We start from the raw sequence: 26,664 nt of genomic DNA, 5'->3' as shown, positions 1-26,664 counted from the left end.
ATAAGCTCTGAGATCAAGGGTCATCTTTGGGGTTGTGTGTGTGTGCACTTAAAATTTTATGTGCTGGTAATAGTTATCTTGTGGATGTTTAAGAAATAGGAATGCGTGCCATATTTGAAATACATCTTATATGCAAAAATTTTAATGTAATCTAAGTATGCCGCAAAAAGTAAATAGCGGGTGGTATTCACACTGCATAGGATTGGCAAGTCTTTTTGATATACTTCAAACAATTGTTGCAGAAATCCGACTCATGCACTGTATTGAATAATTTGAAACATTAGCATTTAACTAATGCAAAGCTAAAATAAAGAGGAGATTTTGAGGAGAGGTGATAAATATATGCAGTTGTCCTTCAGTATCTGTAGAGGATTGATTCCAGGACCTCCCACAGATAAGAAAATCTAAGGGTGCTCAAATCCCTGATGTAAAATGGCATTGTTTGCATATAACCTATGCACATTCTCTGAATACTTTAAATCATCTCTAGGTTGCTTATAATACCTAATACAATATAAGTGCTATGTGAATAGTTGTTATACTGTATTGTTTAGGAAATAATGACAAGGAAAAAGGTCTGCGCATGTTCAATAGAGATGCTTTTTTTGGTATATTTTCAATTCGTGATTGAATCCATGATAATGGAACCCATTGATGTGGAGGGTTAGCTGTGTGTACATATACACACACACACACCCCACACACATAATTTTTTATATTTATTTATTTATTTATTTATTTATTTATTTATTTAATTTTTGAGACAGATTCTTACTTTGTTGCCCAGGCTGGAGTGCAATGGCGCGATCTCGGCTCCTGCAGCCTCCGCCTCCTGGGTTCAAGTGATTCTCCTGTCTCAGCCTCCCAAGTAGCTGGGATTACAGGTGCGAGCCACCAGGCCCAGCTAATTTTTGTATTTTTAGTAGAGACAGAGTTTCACCATGTTGGTCAGGCTGGTCTTGAACTCCTGACCTCATGATCCGCCCACCTCGGCCTCCTAAAGTGCTGGGATTACAGGCGTGAGCCACCACTCCTGGCCTCACACACATAATTTTCTTTTTTGCAATTTTTTATTTTTATTTTTTTCCCTTTTAGAGTACACATTTTTTTTTGCAATTTTAAAATTGAGACATAATCTACATAACATAAAATTCAGTTTTAAAGTAGAGAATTCAGTGTTATTTAGTATGTTCACAGTGTTGTGTGCAACCATCCCCATTATGTAATTCTAGAACATTTTCCATCACCCAAGAAAGAGATCCTGTATCTGTTAACAGTCACTCCTAAGCTGTCCTCTGCCCCCGTGCAACCATTAATCCACTTTCTGTCTACAAATTTTTCTGTTCTGCACATTTCATATTAATGGAATCATACAATATGTTGCCTTTTCTTCCTGGCTTCTTTCAGTTATAATGTTTTAAAGGTTTATCCTTGTAGCACATATCAGTACTTTATTCATTTTTATAGGTGAATAATACTCCCTTGTATAGATATCCACATTTCATTTATATTTTCATTAGTTGGTGGACACTTGGGTTGTTTAGCCATTTGGGCTATGAAGAATGATACTGCTATGAACATTCATATACAAGTTTTCATGTGAACGTATTTTCATTTCCCTTAGGTATATATCTAGGAGTAAAATTGCTGGTTTATATGGTGATTCTGTTTAACTTTTTGAGGAACTACCAAACTTTTCCACAGCAGTGACACCGTTTTACATTCCCATTAGCAATGTATCAAGGTTCCTATTTCTCCCCTATTTTCTTGCCAAACTTGTGATTTTTCAGGATTTTTGTTTTTTGATTTTTAAAAAATAGTCATCCTAGTGGGTGTGAAGTGTTATGTCATTGTGACTTTGGTTTCCATTTCCCTAATGGTTAATGCTGTTTAGCATTTCTTTATGTGGTTATTGACTATTTGTATATCTTTGGGAAAATATCTATTCAAGATATTTTGCCTGTTTTAAAATTTGGTCTTTATGTATTCTGGATACCGGAAGAGTACTTAACATACTTCACATACTAGATCTTTATATGATTTGTAATTTTTTCCCCATTCTGTGGCTTGGCTTGTCACTTTCTTGATAAAATATCTTTTAATACACAAAAGTTTTAAATTTTCAAGTCTAATTTTTCAGGATTTTTTTTTTTTTTTTTTCCCCCAGACAGAGTCTTATTCTGTCACCCAGGCTAGAGTGGCGTGATACAATCTTGGCTCACTGCAATTTCGCCTCTGGAGTTCAAGTGATCTTCCTGCCTTAGCCTCCCGAGTAGATGGGACTACAGGCGTATGCTACCGTGCTGGCCAAGTTTTTGTATTTTTAGTAGAGACGGGGTTTTACCATGTTGGGCAGGCTGGTCTTGAACTCCTGACCTCAAGCGATCCACCCACCTCAGCCTCCCAAAATGCTGGGATTACAGATGTGAGCCATCACACTGTCACCCAGCCTCTGATTTTTTTGATTGTGCTTTTGATTTATCTAAGAAATCGTTGACTGATTCAAGGTTGTGCACATTTACACCTGTTTCCTTCTAAGAGTTTTAGGAAGAAATTTTAGCTCTTAGATTTAAGATTAATCAATTTTGAGTTGACTTTTTGTATATGGTATGAAGAAACATGTTTATATTAAGGAAAACCAAAGATTTGAGTTTTTAATCTTTTGAAGTTGACATGGAATACAACTCTGCTACCTCTGTGTAATGTTGAAATGGAATTGTGCAGGAGAAAAATGTTACTTGATGGCAATCTCCAGGATTACTGGGCATAGTTTGGTGATGGATAACTGGAATTATTTGGGTCAGACATTCTTTCAGCTGGATGAACCACTTAATCTGATCCAGTGTATATATTTTACATTTTCAGAATAGTCTTAGATATATGAAGAAGGTAACAAATAGTTGCATGACTGTGAATAAGTTGTTTTGTCCACAAAGAATAGTGTCATTGTATGTTTCCATAGTATCTTTTTATTTATTTATTTTTTTTTGAGATGGAGATTTGCTCTTGTTGCCCAGGCTGGAGTGTAATGGCACGATTTAGGCTCACTGCAACCTCTGCCTCCTGGGTTCAAGCAATTCTCCTGCCTTAGCCTCCCAAGTAGCTGGGATTACAGACGTGTGCCACCACACATGGCTAATTTCGTATTTTAGTAGAGACGGGGTCTCACCATGTTGGCCAGGCTGGTCTCAAACTCCTGACTCACCTCAGGTGATCCACCCATCTCAGCCTCCCACAGTCCTGAGATTACAGGCATGAGCCACCACATCCAGCCAGCAAGCAATTGTTTAAAGGTAGATTTTTGCCAACATAAAAAAAAAATCATATTTTTTTTGGAGTGCTAAGGAAAAATGGTGACAGTCCAGAAAATATTATAAAGATGAGTGGGCCGGGCACAGTGGCTCACGCCTATAATCCCAGCACTTTGGGAGGCCAAGGTGGGTGGATAACCTGAGGTCAGGAATTCGAGACCAGCCTGACCAACATGGAAAAACCCCCACAGCCTGAGCAACAAGTATGGAACTCCGTCTCAAAAAAAAAAAAAAAAAGAGAGAAACACTTGATTCTTACCTTAAAAAGAGCCTGAGATCTAATAGTGCAAAATGTGCAAACTAATAATTGATTGTAGTACATTGAGGTAAATGCATAATAACTTTTTACATAAAGATCAAATAGGAAAGAGTAACTTTGAAGCAGGTTAGTAAAGACTTCACAGAGGAGGTAACAGGAACTTTAAGGATAAATGGTGATTTGCAGATGATAAGCAGTGACATGGGACAAAAAAGCACTTTATGGTGTGTTTGTGGGAAACTGGATAGTTTTGTGTGGTAGAATGCAAAGTGTTAATGGGAGTAAGGGGAGATGAGACTGGAGAGGGAACCCTTACAGGAGCAGGAGTTGTCTTGATAGACTCTGGGCTCCTCAGTGCCATCCTCCATCTTCATTTTAGAGCCCTCCTTTCTCCCATTTATTAGCTGCTTCCCTAGCTTTAGATACCAGTGCTGTGAAACTAGCAATGTATTTTTTCCTTTTCACACATAGTTTGTAGTGGGGTTGTTGAGAAGAATAGGAAAGAAGGAATGCATGATTCTGCTGGCACATGTGCAGGGGGCTCAGTATACCTTACCATCCAAAATTGGACCTCTGAATGTTATTATACATAATGTTTGGGTCTGCAAATAACTAAAATCAGGCATACTGTGAACTCATGGTTTTTGTGGACTTGTCTGGGAATTGAGCTTTTATTGAGTTCTAAATTTATGAGTGAACTTAAACACAAACTATCTTATTGGGTGATAGTATGAATACATAAGATTTGTTAAATCAGTTTAAAGTCAGTAAGAATCTTGGTGGCCTGTTTGATTTAATTAGTGACTTATATGTATCTGAAAATGATATATTGTCACTTGTGCATTTTTAAAGCTGGATCTCTACCAAACAAGCCTTTTTAGTTTTGGCTGGGTACCGTGGCTCATGCCTGTAATTCCAGCACTTTGGGAGGCCGAGGTGGGCAGATTGCTTGAGTCCAGGAGTTTGAGACCAGCTTGGGTGACATAGTGAAATCCCATCTCTACTGAAAATATAAAAATTATTTGGGCATGGTGGCACACGCCTATAGTCCCAGCTACTTGTAAGGCTGAAGTGGGAGGATCACTTGAGTCCAGGAGGCAGAGGTTGCAGTGAGCTGAGGTCATGCCACTGCACTCCAGCCTTGGTGACAGCGAGACCCTGTCTCAAAAAAAAGACTTTGTTAGTCTTATAGAAATTAATATGCTCTTTAGCATTACATGTTGAGTCTTGTTAAAATAAAACTTTAGACAAATTAAATTTGGCAGTTAATTTGAGCAAAGAAACAATTATGAATTGAGCAGCACCCTGAAGGAGTAAAGGTTTGGAAAGTTCCACCCAGCAATGTGGATAGTCAGGATTTATAGACAGAAAAAGAAGTGACATCTTGACATAGCCTGATTCATTACAGGTCTGCATTTGGGTCCACGTTTGCCTTATTTGGACACGTCTGAGCAGCTTGCAGCTTGTGATTGGCAGAAAACTTAGCTGCTCGGAACAAGAATATACTCAAGTTAGGTTGCAGTTTTACCATACTGAGGTGCAGTTCACTGCTAATGGAAGCAGCTTTAGGCCAAATTTAATTAACAGTGTCACTATTCAGGTCGTGTTGAGATTATTGTGAAATCAAAGTGCAGAAACACTAATCTGTCCTCAGTCTGGTAGGGAAGATGACATATGTAGATAGCTGTATTGCCAGACAGTGTGAGATAAGTACAGATCAAATGACGTTAAAAATCAGAGGAGTGAGATACTGCTTTTGATAAGGGAAGAGAACTGGACCTTAAATGATAAGTTATTAGGAACACTAGGCATTTCAGGTGGAGGAAAGAGCATGAGCAAACATTTGTAGACAGGAAGCTGAAATTGTGTTTGAGGAACAAAGAAATTTGTAAATGGGGTGCTTTTGGACTGTGAGAGGGACAGGTTGGGTGCAATGAGAAGTATAGTTGGAACAATTGAGGCTAGATTGTGAAGGGAGTATGACTTTTAATTATATGACCTTTAGATACAGCTTTTTGGCTACTGTAGGTCAAGTTGGACCATAGTTAGAGCCAATTTTTCAAAATTACACTTTATCTGTAGTTTCTGCTGCCAGTGTGAAAACAGGAAAGGCAAGGAGTTTTGCTGATCTGGAAGCTGAGGATGAGATTTTGCTGCCTCAAGCTTTTTGTATTAACTTTATCATAGACTGAATGAATGGTGGCAATTACTGAGGTTTGGGGGATTTCCGAGTCTCTAGATTGCACAGGAATCATTGAAGAAGTCTTCTCAACAGAAATAATGTAAACCTAACTTTGATCTGAAAGTAGAAATTTTATAAAAGAAAGGAAACCTTTCAGTCTTCAGGGATTCACAAAATCTGATAAAAATTGGTGTATTAGTCCATTCTCATGCTGCTATGAAGAAACACCCAAGACTGGGTAATTTATAAAGAAAAGAGGTTTAATTGACTCACAGTTCTGCATGGCCAGGGAGGCCTCAGGAAACTTAAAATTATGGCAGAAAGGGAAGCAAACATGTCCTTTTTCACATGATGGCTGGAGAGAGAAGTGCCCCTTGTAAAACCATCAGATCTCATGGGAACTCACTCACTATCTTGAGAACAGCATGGGAGAAACTGCCATGCTGTTTCAATTATCTCCACCTGGTCCCGTACTTCACGTGGGGGTTATTACAGTTCAAGGTGAGATTTGAGTGGGGACACAGAACCAAACCGTATCAGTTGGTTTAGTTAGGGCATAACATACAAAATGGGGAGAATAGCTAACATTTAAGGAGACCTTTTTATGTCTTGGGCAATTGACATGCATTATTAACACAATATTTATACAAACTTATTCATCAGATAGTCCTATTGGCTCTATTTTCCAGATACTTAAACTAAAACACTACTAGTAAGAAGACACAGAGAATAAATCCAACATTTAGATGGCTCTGAAGAACCTTGACTAGAGGTCACGCAGTCTGAAGGGGAGCCTCTTAGCTCACAGAAAACTTATATGGAATGAGATATAGATAGGAGAGAGCTTTTCTTTGAGAAATATAATTTATGTAAATATGTAAGATTACATTTTGAGATGTCAACTTTCTTTTTTTTTTTTTTTTTTTTTTGAGACGGAGTCTTGATCTGTCACCCAGGCTGGAGTGCAGTGGCCAGATCTCGGCTCACTGCAAGCTCCGCCTCCCGGGTTCACGCCATTCTCCTGCCTCAGCCTCCCGAGTAGCTGGGACTACAGGCACCCGCCACCTCGCCCGGCTAGTTTTTTTTTTGTTTTTTTTTTTTTGTAATTTTTAGTAGAGACGGGGTTTCACCATGTTAGCCAGGATGGTCTTGATCTCCTGACCTCGTGATCCGCCCGTCTCGGCCTCCCAAAGTGCTGAGATTACAGGCTTGAGCCACCGCGCCCGGCCTTTTGAGATGTCAACTTTCTATACTTCTTTTTTTTTTCTTTTTGAGATGGGAGTCTCTGTTGCCCAGGCTAGAGTGCAGTGTTGCGACGTCAGCTCACTGCAACCTCTGCCTCCCGGGTTCAAGTGATTCTCCTGCTTCAGCCTCCCAAGTAGCTGGGACTGCGGGTGCATGCTACCATGCCCGGCTAATTTTTTTATTTTTAGTAGAGATGGGGTTTCACCATGTTGGCCAGACTGGTCTGGAACTCCTGACTTCAAGTGATCCCCCACCTCCGTCTCCCAAAGTGCTGGGATTACAGGAGTGAGCCACCACTTTTATCTTAAGATAAATTTTCCATATGCTTCAAGAGGAATAAGCTCTAACTGGAATGTAGGGTACTGACCCTAGCTCCATATGACCTCACAAAAATCCGTTATGAAAATAGTTTATTTTCTAAATTGCCTTCTTTCTCTGTTATTCTGTGATGCTACAATTGTGTTCCTTTAGCTTTTTTTGTTATAGGCTTGGTCCTTTGGAAACAAATACCAGAGACAGTTTCTCTCTGAGCTTTTGCTTCATTCTCCATTAGAGTATTCCGTCCCATCTACTAGTATATCATGATTTGAAAAACAGTTTGAATTTGCATACCTTATCATTGGTAGGAATAGGTGGCATTGTCTTATGTGATTTTTGTTTTAGGAGGAAATGGGCAACAAAAGTGTGAATTTTCAGCTGGGTGCGGTGGTGCATCCTTGTAGTCCCAGCTACTCAGGTGGCTGAGGTGGCAGTATTTCTTGAGGCCAGTAGTTCGAAGCCACCTTGTACAACATAGCAAGACCACTATCACATGAAAATAATAATAATAATGATAAAACTAATGTTTTTCCAGTGTGTATCTTGGATGTTAAAAAAAAGGGAGTTTCTACCTTTATTAAAAATTGTCTTGTATGTGTTGAGTATTGTTCACATTAGGGGGATCAGTTGAGGGTGTATAAGGAGCATCACTGATCCATCACCATTTCTTTATGTTCTACCACAGTGACATAATTTTAAAATTATTAAGTGATGGATTGATGAGTAATTGCTTTACCTTATTTTTGTCTCTTAATTTTAATTCTTTAGAAACAGAAATATAAACATTATTATTGTTGCCAGGATCCTTAATTTAATTTGCATGATGGAAGGACTATGTTTCTTAAATTATATGAATGCTGGGTATATGTATTGTAGAATGGGGAATTGCATGTATCTGTTTAATATTAGAACTCTGAAATAGGTCAAGGCTGTATCAGTTTTTGTGGCTATAATTGCTTACACGTTTTTGGCTTACAGCCTTTTGTGCACCAGTGACAACCATTAAGAGCCAAAAAAGTTTGCTTTTACTTGTAGTACATGTACATCTAGTTTTGAGTTATTTGTCAAAAAAGGGTGAACTTTGTTTTTGCCTTTTTTTTTCTTTTTTTTGGCCATTTGTGACTTGAAATTAAGCAACTTACTAATACAGTTCTTTTTTTTTTTTTTTTTTTTTTTTTTGAGACAGAGTCTTGCTCTGTCGCCCAGGCTGGAGTGCAGTGGCACAATCTCTGCTCACTGCAACCTCCACCTCCCGGGTTCAAGGCAATTATCCTGCCTCAGCCTCCTGAGTAGCTGGGGTTATAGGTTCTCACCACTACGCCTGAATAATTTTTGTATTTTGTTTTTAGTAGAGATGGGGTTTTGCCATGTTGGTCTTGAACTCCTGACCTCAGGTGATCCAATCACCTCGACCTCCCAGAGTGCTGGGATTACAGGCGTGAGCCACCTCACCTGGCCTGATGTAGTTTAGAATAATCTTTAGTTGTGTCCGATATGTAGTTTTACCTATCAAACTAGTTTTAATGGTTGGTACTTTTTTATTTTTAAGTTCTCTAAGTTCATCTGTCTTCAGATTGGATCTTTGGAAAGGGAGGGGCAGAATTTTGGAAGGTAGCATTTCTCTTAGATGAGTAGAAAAGAGGCCAGGCGCGGTGCCTTACGCCTGTAACCCCTGCACTTTGGGAGGCCAAGGCGGGTGGATCACCTGAGGTCAGGAGTTCGAGACCAGCCTGGCCAACATGATGAAACCCTGAGATCGCACCACTGCACTCCAGCCTGGGCGACAGAGTGAGACTGTGTCTCAGACAAAAAAAAGAAAAGAAAAGAAAATGAATTTCACTAATTAACAGTTACTGGCTTTATTTCAGGTGAGCTGTCGTGGGGGAATTTGTCTGGCTTTGAGATACAAGGTCAGTTTGAAGATTTATTGATACGTACAAAATGGAGTGGGTTGCTCTGCAATAAATTTGTGTATTAAAGCTGAATATCCAAGAGAAAATAAGTTAACAGGATAGTTGCATTTGATCTTTTGGTATGGAACTGGAGTAAAGTTCTGATGATTTGTTCTTTTTTTTAATTTTTTTATTTTTTGAGACAGGCTTGCTTTGTCACCCAGGCTGCAGTGCAGTGGCACAATCTCAGCTCACTGCACTGGGTTCCAGTGATTCTCATGCCTCAGCCTCCCAAGTGGTTGGGATTATAGGTATGCACCCACCATACATGGCTAATTTTTGTATACTTAGTAGAGACAGGCTTTTGCCATATTGGTCAGGCTGGTCTTGAACTCCTAGCCTCATGTGATCCACTCGCCTCGGTCTTCCAAAGTGCTGGGATTACAGGTGTGAGCCTCTGCACCCGGCCCTCTGATTTGTTCTTTATGTGGTCACTTTGCCTCCCATTTTCAGAATTGAAAGATACACCCACATTATCCTTATTCCCATTTGTACATTTCCTTTTTGAAGTAAAACCAGCTGTTTAATGACTGAGAAGTTACAGTTTAGCAGGCAGTAATTTTTGTTTTGTTTTGTTTTGTTTTGTTTTGAGACCGAGTTTCACTCTTATTGCCCAGGCTGAAGTGCAATGGCACTATCTCGGCTCACCTCAACCTCTGCCTCCCAGGTTCAAGCCATTCTCCTGCCTCAGCCTCCTGAGTAGCTGAGATTACAGGCATGTGCCACCATGCCCGGCTAAGTTTTGTATTTTTAGTAGAGCCGGGGTTTCAGCATGTTGGCCAGGATGGTCTGGACTTCCTGATCTTGTGATCTGCCCGCCTCAGTCTCAAAAGTGCTGGGATTACAGGCGTGAGCCACTGAACCTGGCCTGTTTTTCTTTTCTTAACATTAGCTTTAGTAATTTTTCTTCACAGAACTATGTATTTATGTATTTGTTATCAGGTTTGGAATTTGTGTTGGGTATTAATATAAAGTCTTAGACTTTATAGAGTATAAACCCTCTTTTATTTTTGTTCATCGTATTCTTGCAAAATATTATTTTGACTTGGTGACCTAGAGTGGATCAAGGCACTATCTTCAAGTGGTTTCTATAGATTAGCCTATCCTAGAAACACTGCCTGATATAGCTCATTAGCAATGAAAAAAAGCCATAGGTGCTAACTTAAAAATTAGCTATAGAATTGCAACTGGCAGCAAAGTTAGAAAGCTATTTATAGAGCAGCTTGGAATACTAAGATACTCCTTGACTGCATGAAGGTGCAGTGCAAGGAGAGAACCATTTCTTCCCATCAGGAGATTGGAATCCTTTTTTTTTTTTTTTTTTTTTAAACGGAGTTTTGGTCTTGTTTCCCAGGCTGTAGTGCAGTGGCGTGATCTCGACTCACTGCAACCTCTGCCTCCCGAGTTCAAGAGATTCTCCTGCCTCAGCCTCCCAGGTAGCTGGGATTACAGGTACCCGCCACCATGCCTGGCTAATTTTTTATATTTTTAGTAGAGATGATGTTTCACCCCGTTGTTGGCCAGACTGGTCTCGAACTCCTGACCTCCGGTGATCTGCCCACCTCAGCTTCCCAAAGTGCTGGTATTACAGGCATGAGCCACTGCACCAAGCTGGAAACCTTTTAAGGGAGAAACTTACTAATAAGTTGCTTCCTGTCCTTGGGCTTATAGACTTAATCTAGAATTGATTTTTCTTTGACTTTCTTCATCAGAGTTATGTTTTCGTAACTTAATGACTAACCAAGAATGTGTTTTAACTGTTGAAGCCCCTTTTAATATAGTTTACCCCTTCTGCTATTACTTAGAATTGATAGTAATTAATCTCTAGGGCAAAAGATGACTGGAAAATTGCTCTGGGTTCTTCTTATATAACATCATATAAGACCTGTTCACCTAAAATCTGGTGAGTTGATTTAGTTTGTTTTCTGACATTGTTGGCTTCTTTAAGCTTGCTTATAAATTAAGGCTTGCAGTTTGAGTCATTCGGAGATGGGGAATGCCCAGAACTTTCGCATCTTGTGAACTTGAGTTGAATAATGTGTCTCTTTCCTCATAGTCTGTCAACTTTAGTTCATTGTAGCCACAAAGAAGATGATGATGCCAATGAGGATATACTAAACCAGAAAAGAGGTGGCCTACTGTGTATGCTAGGCATTAAATTTTTTAGAACTAAACACAACACTGAATTTGTGAAAATGTGTGGAGTTTAGAATAATTAGAGAAAATGATAACCAGTCTCACTCAGACCACATGGAAATGAGGGGAGAATGTGTGTGTGTTGGGAATGTGTATCTTCATCTGTCCCGCTAGTGGAAAGGTTACTGTTTGAAAAATGTAGTTCCAACACAGCCACTAGTTTGTGCTACTTTAGACAAGTATTTAAATTTTTACAATGGAGATATTATAACAGCATTCCTTGCCTTGGCACAAGGATGTTGTTAAATTGGAAGACTAAGGATGTGAACGAATTTTGTAATGTATAAAGAAATCTTGGCCAAGCACAGTGGCTCATGCCTGTATTCCCAGCACTTTGGGTGGCCAAAGCGGGAGGATCACTTAAGGTCAGGAGGTTGAGATCAACCTGGGCAACATAGTGAGACCTTGTATCTATAGAAAATTTAAAAATTAGCTGAATGTGCTGGCATGTACCTGTAGTCCCAGCTACTTCAGTCTGGGTGACAAAGCAAGGCCCTGTCTTTATTAAGAAAGAAATCATATGTGCATTATAAAGATTTTGCCACTCTTAAGATTGAGTGCAAGGATCTGTGGTAACACTTCCCAGTTGATGAAGAAATTGGACATTAGATAATGAAGGTTTTGCAGCAGTAATTGAGTTTGAGGTATTTTCATAACGCTGTATTGGAAAGGTGATAGAGGAATTGTCTCCTAAAATGAGGGAAAACATGAATACAAAATGATGGTAAGAAAGAAATAAAAGTATTTGTAATGGTGCTTTAAAGCTTTAAAAGCTTTAGGGTACTTTTAAAGTACCCTAAATATATTACCTTACTCAACCAAGATGTTGTGAAAATTTAAGTGTCAATCCTGTTTTTTAAATGTTGAAATGGAAACTGAGTGACTAATTAACATGCCTGAAATCACAATGGTGAATCATGAATCTCGAATTTGATTCTAGATTTTTTTGCTCATTCTGATGTGTTGCTTAGTCCTGTTACAGTACAGTTGTAGCACATGGAAATGGATGGGACCATGCATGGAAGCCGGAGGGTCTAGAGCAGAACTTCAGTGATGGCAAGTTAAAATCTTCATCATCAGTATTTGAAGCAGAGATTGAAAATGAATAGCGCTTAGGACAGACTATCAAATAAATGTGAGCCAGAAGATTTTTAATGGGGGAAATTAACTTTAATGAAATATCTTATAGAAAGAGCTAAAGACAAGACACCTGCCAATCCCAGTCACTCTGGAGGGTATCTAATATAGGAATGAAAATAAAAACGAGTTAACATTCTCCAGTGTTTGTCAAGTTTAAAGAGATTAACTTGAAAAGTAGTAGTTGGGTAGAAGGTTTATTTGAAGATCCTTTGGCATCATAGCAAAAAAAAAGTTGGTGAAAGATTGGTACTGTAGAATGATGGGAGAAAGATGATTATATTTCCCTTCCAACTTGTCTAGACCACTTAAAATTTATATTACTTTCTCACACAAGCCAAGATAAAGATACACTCTTTAAGAAATTTAGGAGACTCTTCATATATCCATTCATAGATAGAATGTGGTTTTGAAAATAAATGGGATATTATCTAAATATAGATCTATATAAAATTTTATAATTCCCTTTAAGAAAGGCATTTGTCAGGAAGTGAAGTCAGACTTTTTAATGCTGAGAAATAGGTGAATGTGGGTTATATGGAGTCTTTTTTTTTTTTTTTTTTTTTTTTTAATTTCAAGACAGGGCCTTACTATGTTGCCTAGGCTGGAGTTCAGTGGCTATTCACAGTTGTCATCATTGGATACTACAGCCTCAAACTCCTGGGCTGAAGTGATCCACCCACCTGACCTCCTGAGTAGCTGGGACTACAGGTGCATACCACTGTACCCTGCTAGGAATCTTGTAAGAACAATTGTATGGTTATGAGGTGTATGAGGATAGAGATATTTTTTGTCCTGGTGATTATTTCTTCTTGTAGAATACTCCTAGTGATTTTTCCTTCTTGTAGAAACTTAAAGGCTTAAGATTAAACTTATTAGGAAAAATAACTTTGGCTTTATTTTGTAGTGATTTATTAATGGCTTTATTTTATAGTGATATATTAATAATGTATTAAAATAGCTAATATTTTCCACTTACAGAGTATTATTTCAAAATTTTAAACCACGTAGATAGGTTATTATTTGGTGCTACATCCGCCATAACTACAGTTGATTTCCAGCAGTTTGAAAAAAGACTTTTCAGAAATGACTTTCACTTGTTACTCAGTGGCTTACGGTAGCGGTCCCCAATCTTTTTGGCAAGAGGAGTGGTTTCATGGAAGACAGATTTTCCACAGACTGGCAGGAGATGTGTGGAGGGATGGTTTCGGGATGAAACTGTTCCACCTCAGGTCATCAGGCATTAGATTCTCATAAGGAGTGCACAACCTAGATCTCTTGCATGTGCAATTCACAATAGGGTCCACGCTCCTGTGAGAGTCTAATGCCCCCACTGATCTGGAGCTCAGGCAGAAATGCTTGCTAGCTCACCAGCCACTGTGTGGCCCAGTTCCTAACAGGTCACAAACCAGTAACAGTCCACAGCCTGGGGGTTGGGAGCTCCTGGCTTATAGGGTCTTCAGATGCTTACTAGCTACAGGTATGTCACTTAATCAGATGTAATAAATGGCTGGTGTAATTTTGACTCACTTAAAGTGAAGAGATTGTTTTAATTGTGAAGCATGTGAATAAATAAATGAGATTTCTGCTGTCTCTAGTACTATATACGTAAAACTGGAGGCTTTGCAAAATTACCAAGAGACAGTCCCGTTTGATGTGTCTTTGGTTTGGCACGGGTGGAGCAGACATGTGAGATATAGCATGAATGGGAGGCCTTCACACTTACTCACTATGTGGAGGGTGATAGTTGATCATGATGGTCAGTTCCATAGTCCTCCAGGCCACTGGTGACATACTACCATTGTTGCCATAATTCTCAAAAGTCATTTTATGCGGGGCTCCTTCCTAGCAACCTCCCCTAAACACATAGCTCCATCCCTCCCAAGAGCTAAGCAATTCTTAGCACTTGCCACCGTCTGACATATATTTGTTCATTTGTGTACTGATTACATTCCTCCCATTAGTATATAAGCTCCATGATGATAATAGAAACTTTGTCCACTATTGTATATTTCTAACTCCTAAGACACTATTGGCATATTATAGTATGCAGTTAATACTAGAATAAATGGGATTTCTGTTTTTTCTTACTGAGGTTTGCAAAGCTTCATGAAGGTAGAATATAAAGATTCTCATTGTTCTATGTGCATTGGGGACGTGGAACGGAACTTGTGTTTTCTGAGTGAGGGAGACTCTGGCAGAGAGTCTAACTGCAATCCATTATTCCCTGTGACTGGGCAGAATTTAAACATTTTAAGAGAAGATATGAAAAGAATCTTCTGAATTCCTACTTTATTTTTAGACATGGGTTTGGCTATTAACGAATAACTTTAACCTACCTACAGGGAAGGCTTTTTCCCTGTTACCCTTCTCTCTCCTGGATCTTATGAGTGGAGAAATGGGCCTTTGTTTCACTTACAAATCCACAAATATTTATACTGTCATGTGAACACATGTTTAAGGCGCTGTGTCACACATTGTGGAAGTTACAAAGAGACAGGATTCCTGAGAATTTAACAAAGTTGAGAATGAGTGTTATTGATTAAAACAAAAATGGGACATTTAGGTTACAGTTGAGACCGTGTTTTTGTTTTTTGAATGTGAGATGTTTTTGGACACAGGTGAAAAATTCTAATGTCTCTAACTCCCCCAGAAAACCTTAGATTGATTTTTCTGAGAAGTTCGTGAATGATTTGCATAGAGATTTTCTTTGAGGTTAAGAAATTAGATGAGTTTCCCAGGGTGAAAAAAACAGGAGCAGAGATTATTGTTAAAAAATGGTCATGAGTAGAGGGGTTAGAGGACAAAGTAGGCAGAATAGAAGCGTGTTTGTGTTTTAAGGAGGCTGAGAAAGAACCAGAATATAGCACTCATAAAAGGAAAATGCAGATGCACTGTGAATAGCTGCTACTGGTAGTGTATTAATTTCTTAGCTACATGTAAACTTTTATTAGGGTGCTTATAACTGAGGTGATGTGTAATATGTTATCCAAACTTGGGTGATCTCTTTTAAGAGTGAGAGGGTGTACTATCCAAATGGGACATTGGGACAACGGGTGTGAACCAGGACTGTTCTAGCAAAACCAGGACGGTTGGTCATTCCTAACTAATAACGTACTTTTCTCCAGACTTAGTCCCAATTCCTTTAACCTCCTCAGATAATGTTTTTTCCTTTATAGTACTCTGATCTGCACTTGCAGAGCCTCTCAATTGTTGATTTCTTTTTCCCTGCCTTGTTGGAAAGAAAGGAGAATTTTTCTGCCCCCACCCTGGACCCTGCTTGGGTTCACAGCATTGGTGGAGGTAAGTAGTACTCACAGTGTATTATTAGTTGACTTTTGTTTTGCTTAGGAAATGAGGTTTCTGTATTTTTCTGATCCAGTACTAGATTTTTTTTGTTTTGTTTTTTGAGAGTCCTGATTATATTTAACTGGGCTAATGAACTATTAGTTAAGTTCTTAGCATGTAATACAAAAAAGTGTTTGTAATTTTGGCATTTGTTCTTAAACTACTTGATACTTAATATGTTTTCTTTCTTATAGGTGGGGTTGTCATTGTGAAACTTAAGATCTTCAAAGAACAGAATGTAATTTATACCATGGATATGTTATTTTTTCATGTTGGAGCACTAATGCTTTCGTTTTGCTTTCTTCAGTTTAAATAAAATTTTTAATTCTTATATTAAGTGATGAGTTTTTATTCCATTAAGTAGCTTTTTATTGTCTTGCATTTCTGATAAATTAAAAAGTGACATAGAAGTAATAAATATTTGAGGTGGTGCTTACCAAAATATGATTTTCTTCATCCTTTACAGTAATCCTTATTTGGAATCTAGGATGGGCCTAAGGTATCTAGTTTTGAAAATCACCAACTTACCTGAGTACTAGAATGGAATCCTAAGCAAGCTCAGATTTAAGGATGTGGAATACAGATGAGCCTGAATGCATCTGTGTTCCTACCAAGGTCCTATCGTTCCTCTGTACAGTCTGCCATCTAGTGGTAGGAATGCAGAGTCTACCAGAATGCCAAGGGAAAGCTCTAGGTTTACACTTTTTTATATTAAAGAAGGCTTGTGTAGTAATTTAAAACATGTTGATAATCAGAGGAGTGGTGATGAACAACTCTTTCACTTGAAAATACAAGTCAGTGGCAGTGAAGTCGAGAGCATCCCAAGAGTACGTTTTTATATAGAGCATTTTCATGACTTAAACTTTCCACTTTTGTTCTAAGAGTTTTTGTATTTATGACATCAGTGGGTAAAGAGACAAATGAAAAATAATTTTAAGAGACAGTAGATTGAACTAATTTGAAAAATATGTTTTCAGTGTTGATTAAAATTTTAGAGCAATTACATAATGACTTCATTTAAAACAATTTAGTTTGCACTTTTAAAATTAAAGTTTGGACAGTTCAGTAAATTTGACTTGGGTTCAGCCATGACTTAAGAGTCTAAATTTCAGACATATATTAATATGTAGTATCTTAGGGGTTTGCTTTGTGTACCCAGCTGTATCTGAATTCGTTCTTCTCTACATATTCCCTTTTCAGTTCCTCATCTTTCCTGTGCCACAAATAAAAAGGATGTCAGTCCTTTCTCTGCCAGGAAAATACCTTTTAAAAAATCTCTTCTGTGTTCTGTTCTTGAAGTAGAGGCTTTTTATTGAGGCAGTTCATCATATCACTATAGTGGCAGGAGGAGGAATATGGGGTGGTATAAACTTGAAAAAACAATTATGCTACTCTCTAGATGGCTAATTTTTTTTTTCTGAATTATCGCTGCACTAAAGCATAGACTAAATAGAATATTGTTGCTTTCTACAGATGTCTTCTAAGTTAAATTTAATTTATTAGGATTCATTTAATAAATATTTAAGGTGTACCCTGCTAGGTGCTGGCAATTTGAGGATGAAGAAGACATGGTACTGCCTTTAGTGAGCTCTCTCATGGGAGAGACTGATATATGAGCTAGTAATTGTAATGAAGTGTGAAAAGTGCTGTAACTGTTTTATGATGAGTTAAGAGAGTATGAAATTGAAACCAGGGAAAATTTGCTTTCCCTTCCAAAATAATCACCTGCTCTTTTTTCCATCTCTGAATCTTATACATACAGATTACAATCACCACAACGTATTGTGAGGCTGTATCTTTACCCCCAAAGACCTCAGTTTCGTAGGGAAGAAATTTTGCTTCTTCTCAGCTTTGTATATCTAGGTATTTGGCATCAGTAGGTGAATCAGTCAGTTGTTGGTTTGAACTGTATGCAGGTCATTTCCAGCAAAAGGGATAGCTCTGAAAGTGTGTGGCTTCATCCTTTGTCTCACTTTAAGCATTTTGGAATATATACACACACTTAAACATATATACACATACACTGTATGTACCTGAATGTAAGGTAACCCCAAATATAAAGCAAGCCCGCATCTTCCCACTGAGACATTGACAGCCCCTCAAGTTTTATTTATTTTACCTATTTAAATATATAAATGTTAGGGATATAGATGAAGCAGTCAGCCTCGTAATATTGAAACTCACTAGTGAGAATATATATGAAAAATTACTATAAAAAGTAATCTGGCTGAGTGCGATGGCTCACATCTGTAGTAATCCCAGCACTTTGGGAGGCCGAGGCAGGAGGATCCCTTGAGCCCAGGAGTTCGAAACTAGCCTGGGCAACAAAGGGAGACCACGTCTCCATAAAAATAAATAAATTTTAAAAAAATTATTAGAAAAGTAATCTATGATTTTAAAATAGTGATTTCTTTTCCTGATTCATATATACCTCACCACATAACATTTGACTCATTTTATATTCGTGCATATCTTGGATATTTTGTGTTTTTTGGTCATCCACAACCCCCTTTTTAAAGTTATATAACCTCTTTCCTTTTGTGTAAGATCTAATTTACATTAGAAATTTTTTCACAGGGTATCACCATCCATTCTTGTAACACTGACAGTTTGTTTCTTTCGTTCCTCATGTGTATTTCTGATCTCTGCAACATAAGTTTATTTTGTTGTTTTTTAAAGTGTTCTGAAGACACCCAACACAATTATGCAATTATGTGGTATATATCCCCAGGAATACTTACATCTGTTAAATTTTTTATTTCTTCATAAGCACCTGAAACTAGCATTGATGGAGGTCTTTTCAGGTTATCTTCTTTAGAAGGAACTTTGTTAAAATACACAGATCAGATAATGAGATGATTTGTGAAGACTTAGGGCAGTTTTTCTGTTGAATAGTTTTTGGAGTGGGAAAGTGCTCTCATTTTACCTGGCAGTTTTACAAATGGTAGAATTATTTTTACATTTCTGGTGGGGAGAGGGTTGCCTTTTTTAATTTATTTAAATTTATTTTTTATAGACACAGAATTTCACTGTGTTTCCCAGGCTGGAGTGCAGTGGCCGTTCACAGGCATGATTATAGTACATTGCAGCCTTGAACTCCTGGGCTCAAGGGATCCTCCTGTCAGCCTTCCAAGTAGCTTACTACAGGTGCATGTCACCATGTTCTACTCTATTTTTACATTTTCTGATTTTTACGTGTGTGAATCTTAGTCCATTCATGTTGCTAAGAACACGGTGACAGAAATAGCATATCTAGTTGTGCTAATACACTGATTTTTTTCCTACAGCTGCACTTTTTTTTTTTTTTTGAGATGGAGTCTAACTCTGTTGCCCAGACTAGAGTGCAGTGGTGTGATCTTGGCTCACCACAACCTCTGCCTCCCAGGTTCAAGTTATTCTCCTGCCTCAACCTCCCAAGTAGTTGGGATTACAGTCATGTGTCACCACGTCCAGCTAATTTTTGTATTTTTATTAGAGATGGGGTTTCACCATGTTGGCCAGGCTGGTCTCAAACTCCTGACCTTGAGTGATCCACCCTCCTTGGCCCCCAACATACTGGGATTATAAGCATGAGCCACTGCACCCGGGTTTTTATTTATACGTTAAGATAGGACTTTGACTTACCTTCCCCCACTCCCGAGATGGAGTCTCGCTCTGTTGCCCAGACTAGAGTGCCGTGGTGCGATCTCAGCTCACTGCGACCTCCGCCTCCTGGGCTCAAGCAGTTCTCTGCGTCAGCTTCCCAAGTAGCTGGGATTACAGGCGCCCGCCACCACGCTTGTCTAATTTTTGTATTTTTGGTAGAGATGGGATTTCACCATCTTGGCCAGGCTGGTCTTGAACTCCTGACCTCGTGATCTACCCGCCTCGATCTCCCAAAGTACTGGGATTCCAGATGTGAGCCATCCTGCCTGGCCAGGACTTTGACTTACTTTGAGTGTGGGGTCTGGAGATTCCTTAAGGCTCATTTACCATTGTGAGAGATTGAACTTGTGTTCAAAATACTGACCTACTTCTGACACAGTGGCTGCCAAATTCTCAGCTACTTTACCATGCAAGTCTTATTCTTTTTTTTTGTTTGTTTAATTTTTTTCTGATGGAGTCTTGCTCTGTTGCCCAGGCTGGATTGCTATGGCTGTAATCTCAGCTCCCTTCAACCTCCGCCTCCTGGGTTCAAGCGATTCTCCTGTCTCAGCCTCCCAAGTAGCTGGGATTACAAGTGTGTGCCACCACACCTGGCTAATTTTTGTGTTTTTAGTAGAGACGGGTTTCACCATATTGGCCAGGCTGGTCTCGAACTCCTGACCTCAAGTGATCTGCCCGCCTCAGCCTTCCACAGTGTTGGGATTATAGGCGTAAGCCTCCACGCCCGGCCCAGCAACTCTTATTCTTGTACTACCTCTTCCTCACATCCTTGAGGAGATAAAGAATGTGTCATGGCTCTCCTTTCTGTGTTGATCATGATGATGTTCTAAAGGGTGTGGGATAAATTACAATACAGAATTGGTGTGTGCTATGTGATATGAGAGGTACTGAGATTAGTTTATGGAAGTAACTTATAGTTCCTTTATAAATTATTTTTCACTAACTCTTCATATATGACATAGTTGCTGAATCATTTTGGAAGTGTTCAATTCTTTATGCATCACCTTGTATTTGGTCAAATACAGTATATACAAGAAAATATTACACATGTACAACTTTTTTTTTTTAGACAAGGTCTTGCTGTGTTGTCCAAGTTGGAGTGCAATGTCGTGATCACAGTTCACTGTAACCTTTAACTCTTAGGCTCAAGCTATCCCCCCGCCTCCCGCCTCCCGCCTCAACCTCCACTACAAGCGCTAATTTAAAAAGAAATTTTGGGGCTGGGTGCGGTAGCTCACGCCTGTAATCCCAGCACTTTGGGAGGCCAAGGCAGGTGGATCACAAGGTCAGGAGCTCGGCCAAGATGGTGAAACTCCGTCTCTACTAAAAATGCAAAAGTTAGCTGGGCACAGTGGCAGTTGCCTGTAATCCCAGCTACTTGGGAGGCTGAGGCAGGAGAATTGCTTGAACCTGGGTGGCAGAGGTGGCAGTGAGCCGAGATCGTGCCACTGCACTCCAGCCTGGGCGATGGAGTAGACTCCGTCTCAAAAAAAAAATTTTTTTTTTTAGCTGGGTGCTGTGGCTCACGCCTGTAATCCCAGCCCTTTGGGAGGCCGAGGCGGGTAGAGCACGAGGTCAAGAGATGGAGACCATCCTGGCCAACATGGTGAAATCCTGTCTCTACTAAAAATACGAAAGTTAGCTGGGTGTGGTAGTGCGCCCCTGTAGTCCCAACTGCTCAGGAGGCTGAGGCAGGATAATCGCTTGAACCTGGGAGGCAGAGGTTGCATGCTCTCCAGCCTGGCTACAGAGCGAGACTCCATCTCAAAAAAAATTATTTTATTTTATTTATTTTTTTGTTGTTGTTGAGGATCTCCCTATGTTGCTTAGACTTGTCTCAAACGTCTCAAACTCCTAACCTCAAGCAATCATCTTACCTCGCTTCCCAAAGCACTGGGATTACAGGCATGAACCACAATGCCTATCCTCACACATACAGTTTTAAAAAATGGAATTGTACTGTGTATTTTTCTTTGCTATGACTTTTGACTTAATATGTGGTGAACATTTTCTCCTGACAGCTTTTATTTTTTGTGCCATGCATTCATTGGCCTCATAGTATCTCATGGTCAGACTGTAGTGTCATTCGATTAACTCTTCACTCTTGGATATGTCCACTTAGTTTATGAATTAGGCCCCTTAGCTTCATTAGTATTGTTACAAAAGCCATCTGATTATCTTGTCAGTCTTTGTCATTGTACTCAGCATTCCATATTCTGCCTTTAGGAGTATTTCCCCAGTTATTAAAGTCCACTTAATATGTTGGTTAGATTTCTTAAGGTGTAAGCCTATGAAGAGCATAGTTTTGAGTTAATTCTACTGGAAGTTATATAAAAATATAACATTGTGTTTCTCACAGAAGACCCCATAAACTTTACAAATAAAATTTTAACAGTTACATCTTAATTTGGACCATATTTTGTGATCCCTTTCACAGCTAATTGGAGTAAGAAATAAGATTGTTCATTGCATTTCCTAGACATTTGACACTTAAGACTAGGCAGATTTGCCTGTGTTTAACTTTGATTAGCCTATGTCTAATTTCAACTTGCATAGTTTTGAAATACTTAAAACAATTTTGCTATATGAAAAAAAATTTTTTGCTGATACTTCATATAAAAGTTTCTTATCCTCTGGTTACTATTTATTGATGAATATTCTTTTTGTTTCTACTCCCACCAAGGAAAAATTACAAAGATTTGATAAGTGAAGCAAAATTTGTTTAACCAGTTAATTTCTTTGCCTTCAAAATTAATTTTATCTTCAATTTTCTTTTTCTTTCTTTCTTTTTTTTTTTTTTTTTTTTGAGACAGAGTCTCACTCTGTAGGCCAGGCTGGAGTGCAGTGGCACGATCTCAGCTCACTGCAACCTCCACCTCCCAGACTCAAGCACTTCTCCTGCCTCAGCCTCCCAAGTAGCTGGGATTACGGGCACGTGCCACCATGCCCTGCTAATTTTTGTGGTTTTTTTTAGTAAAGACTAAAAAAAACCATGTTGGCCAGGCTGGTCTGGAACTCCTGACCTCAGGTAATCCGCCCGCCTCGGCCTCCCAAAGTGCTGGGTTTACAGACGTGAGCCACCACGCCCAGCCGTATCTCCAATTTTCTAGATGACTGAATAAATCAATTTTAGGTTGTAGATTTATGAGGGCAGTTGTTAAAAAAAGGTATCTTTCAAAATGACCTTTTTGAAAGGGATTACTAAATTTTATATGTATTACTGTGTTTGGCTGAATGATTGTGGTATGTTGATTTAAAAACAAACAAATACTGATTTAAGCCAGGCTTCTTTTTTAGAAAATCTTATTTGGGTATCAGTGTGGTTTTGGTGTAGCCTAGTGAGTTTCTGTTTAGATGGAAACTTGAGAACTCTGCATTCTAATGGCACAGGCCACTGGCTGGGTTGCCTGACTGACTGTAGAAGTGAACCCTGAGTGTCCTAATTTAAGTTTCTGAAGTTGATGAACTCTGCCTGGGGACATCTATATAGGCTGAAGTTGGTGAATTCTGCCTGGTGGGAGAGTTTGTAAAGGCCTACACTAGGAATATGATTGTAAGATTAATGAAACCATTTGGTAATTGCTTACTTCTAAATTTTTTGTACTTTGTTAAAAAGAAAGAAAAAAGACTTCCCCAGAATACAAAAATATTGTTTTGCATTTCACTGTTTTTCTATTGTTTTTGTTTTTAATTCGTTTTCAACTGAGAACATGTATTAAATTGGCTGGTTGAGCATTTACTTGGTGTATGTTTTAATGGATCCTTATCCTTAGCAAAAATTTAATTCTAGTCATTAATCTGTCATTTAGCTTCTGTGACCTTGCCTATGTAAATACAGTTAACATCAGCTTTATCTACCTCAGTCATTGTTTGTTGAAGGAGCGTGTGAAATAACAAAAGTGAGAGCATTTATGTTTGTATGGTGGGTATTGGTTCCTTCTGCTTTCTCTACATGGAAAAGTGATTGTCATTTCTATGGTAGGCTTATTTTTAGGCCTATTGTCTTCATCCCTTAAATATTGGAAATCTTTGTAAATTCTCACTCATACTTAAAGCAAAGAACCTACGTACCATGTGGTACTTGTTTTTTTTTTTTTTTTTTTTTTAGTGTGTGTGGGATTCAGAAATTGTTAATAATGAATATTCAAGAAGGTACTTCAGTTTTTGTATTCTTGACATAAATAATGAAAAGAAAATACAAGATCTGTCCTCATTTTGGTAACTTATTAGTTGGCAAGGGAAATTTTTACAGTTTTTGCTTTTTAAGAAATAGTATCTTCTGGATTGAGAGTGGGAAAAGCAGTAACTATTGAGAGTCCCATGATAAGTGTTAACTTTTGTTTGGAACAGTTTACTTTTGGTTAGTCAGAGGTGGGAAGAATATTTTCCTTCCTGACTTGGAGCTCAAACTTGAAAGCATTTTCAGGGTATTATTGTATTAGAAACATTTTACAGATGAAAAATTACTGTATGGAGAAAATGGCTGAGTTAAATACTGTGAGAAAGTATATACTGCTAGTTTTATTCAATATCCTCCCCACCACACCTGTAATATTTGCATAACTTTGGTTTTACATTTGGTCTGTTCTGGATTCGTAATCTCAGTGTGAATTCTTACTTCATTTTTCCTGTTTTATTATGTGTGAAGAATTTTTTTTTGTTTTGAGCTTCTGGAGGTATCCTTCAGAATAACTCCAGTTTTTCTGTGATCAATACTAAAGCATACTATAGTTTTTAATAAGCATTATAGTAAAAACCTTCATTTATTAGATCCTCTTTTAATTTGAAATTTGAAAATTTGCACATGTATTGGGCTTAGCTTTGTTTTTCAACCTTTTGGGAACAGCAGGTTGTACAGATAGTTGTAAGATGTTGATTTAACTTTTAAGGACACAATCTTAGATGCTTTTTAAAAAAGCATGTTAAGAGTACCCATATGCATACCAAAATGAATGTCTTAAAAAATGTGACTAATCATTGTATTTGAGGCACTGTTCTATAGGTCTTTGGGGATAGAGCTGAGAACAAAAAAGTCCTGCCCACATGGAACTTAACAACGTTTTAACTGAGAGAGAAAGACATTAAATAAATTAAGATGAGTTTGATGGTAATAAATACTTTGGAGAGAAATAAGCAGAGTAAGGGGGACAATGAGGGTTTAGAGGTAGGGGAATGCCCAAGGCTCTGTTATTTTGCGTATTCAGGGAAGTTTATCTAATATGGTGACACTTTAGCAAATATCTATGAAAGTGACGGGAGCAAGCAGCATAGGTATCTAGCAGAAGAGAATTCTAGGCAGAAGGAACAACAGTACGAAACACCTGAATAATAGTGCTTGGCATATGGGAGGCATTGCAAAGAAGATGGCAGTGATACAGTGGGGGGAAGAACAGGTCACAAAGGGAATATAGTATGGATATATGTATGTATACATACACATACGTTTTGTAAATATATAGTACAGTATATATACACACACATCATGTGCCATGCAGTATATAGTATTAAATTGTGTGTGTGTGTGTATCAAGTACTGTCATTGAAACTGAAGTCTAGTGTAATATGTTCAGTGCCATAGGCTGGTTATAAAGTGCTATGAAAATCTAGAGAAGGCAGAGATTAAATTCCATTTTTTACTCTCAGAAGTTGAAGCATGCATATTCAAGTTGGATTTACTGTTTCATTTTTGTTGCAAATAGTCTGAATTGTGAAAGCGTTGTGTCATTCTGCTGTTCCACGGGCACTCTGTTTGACTGCTTTGTTCTTTGTTCTTTAAGCAATATTGGCCATGGTAGCTGCTTATCTAAAATGCTTGTGTTTATCAAATATTAACTTGCATAATAATTGGACCTAGTAAAGGAAAAATTTTAAGTAAATGTTCATAGTTACATTGTCATTTCTTGCTAGCAATCAAGGCCAAGTTAGATCATTTGAATTCATATTTAATCATACAATCGAGATTAAAAGTGAACAAATTAATGAGTCATGAATAACTTTTTTCCCTTTGTTGTAGTTATAGCTGAGACATTTATACATTATATTTTATATGTATTTTAAAAGTAAGACAACTCATTTCTTGGTTTTCTCCTCTGTTATATCTCTAAATTGGATTATACTATATTACATTTTTTTATTGAGGCGGAGTCTCACTCTGTCCCCCAGACTGGAGTGCACTGGTACTATCTTCGCTCAGTGCAACCTCCGCCTCCCAGGTTCAAGCAATTCTCCTACCTCAGCCTCCTGAGTAGCTGGGATTACCCATGCCCGCCACCAAGCCCAGCTAATTTTATTTTTTATTATTAGTAAAGATGGGGTTTCAGCATGTTAGCCAGGCTGGTCTCGAACTCCTGATCTCAGGTGATACACCCCCCCCAGCTTCCCAAAGTACTGGGATTACAGGGGTGAGCCACTGCACCCATCCTATTTTACATTTTCTTCATTGAGTTTACCAATAGTATCTCTTAAACAGATTGTAGGTTACTCTTCTTAAGTTTTATTAAGAATCTTTTTTTCCAGTTTTGTTCTCAGTATTACCTAGTTATCAACCGATCTGAGCTAATTCAATAGAACTGAGGGGAGAGAAGGAGGATAAATATTTTGTATGAACAAACTGAGATCCAACTCAATTACAGACCAGATCTCTGCCCTGTTATCTTCCTGTTGCAAAGACAGCATTCTAGGGTGGATGTTCATAAAGGTAGTTTGATCTTCATGTTGTTCATTCTTCTGTATGGATGATTTCTTTAAATAAGCTTTATTTAAAGAAAAATGTTAAATTTTAAAGAGATGAATAATACCAGTAATTTAACGGAGAGTTTTTAAGTAGTAAGGAAATGGAAGCTTCCTCAAAACCTTGCAACAATTCATTTTGAGATGACCAAAGTACTTGAGAGTTAATTATATCCTGAGGGAGTTTGATTTATTTTTTGGTATTGTCAATCATTTATGTGATTCTAGTTGGTACCCTGCTTCCTAGGTAGATTATGGTAGTCTCTATTGCTCTTAATTGAGAGATTTTTAACAACATCTCCAAACTATCTATTGCTGCTCCACTTTGTGTTAAATCTTTTG

The 26,664-nt window shown here is 38.3% G+C and overlaps 1 protein-coding gene across 16 annotated transcripts in view; it reads left to right on the top strand.

Annotated features, from left to right (window-relative positions):
* The window catches only part of LOC105468864 (phosphatidylinositol binding clathrin assembly protein), a 112,850-nt gene that overhangs the window by 10,846 nt on the left and 75,340 nt on the right, over positions 1–26,664 (top strand). The gene's annotated exons all lie outside the window — the stretch shown is intronic.

Source organism: Macaca nemestrina, chromosome 12 (genome assembly GCF_043159975.1).
Source record: "Macaca nemestrina isolate mMacNem1 chromosome 12, mMacNem.hap1, whole genome shotgun sequence".
Taxonomy (NCBI): Eukaryota; Metazoa; Chordata; class Mammalia; order Primates; family Cercopithecidae; genus Macaca; species Macaca nemestrina.
Note: the sequence above shows the minus strand (reverse complement) of the source record. Positions and strands in the feature narration are given on the sequence as shown.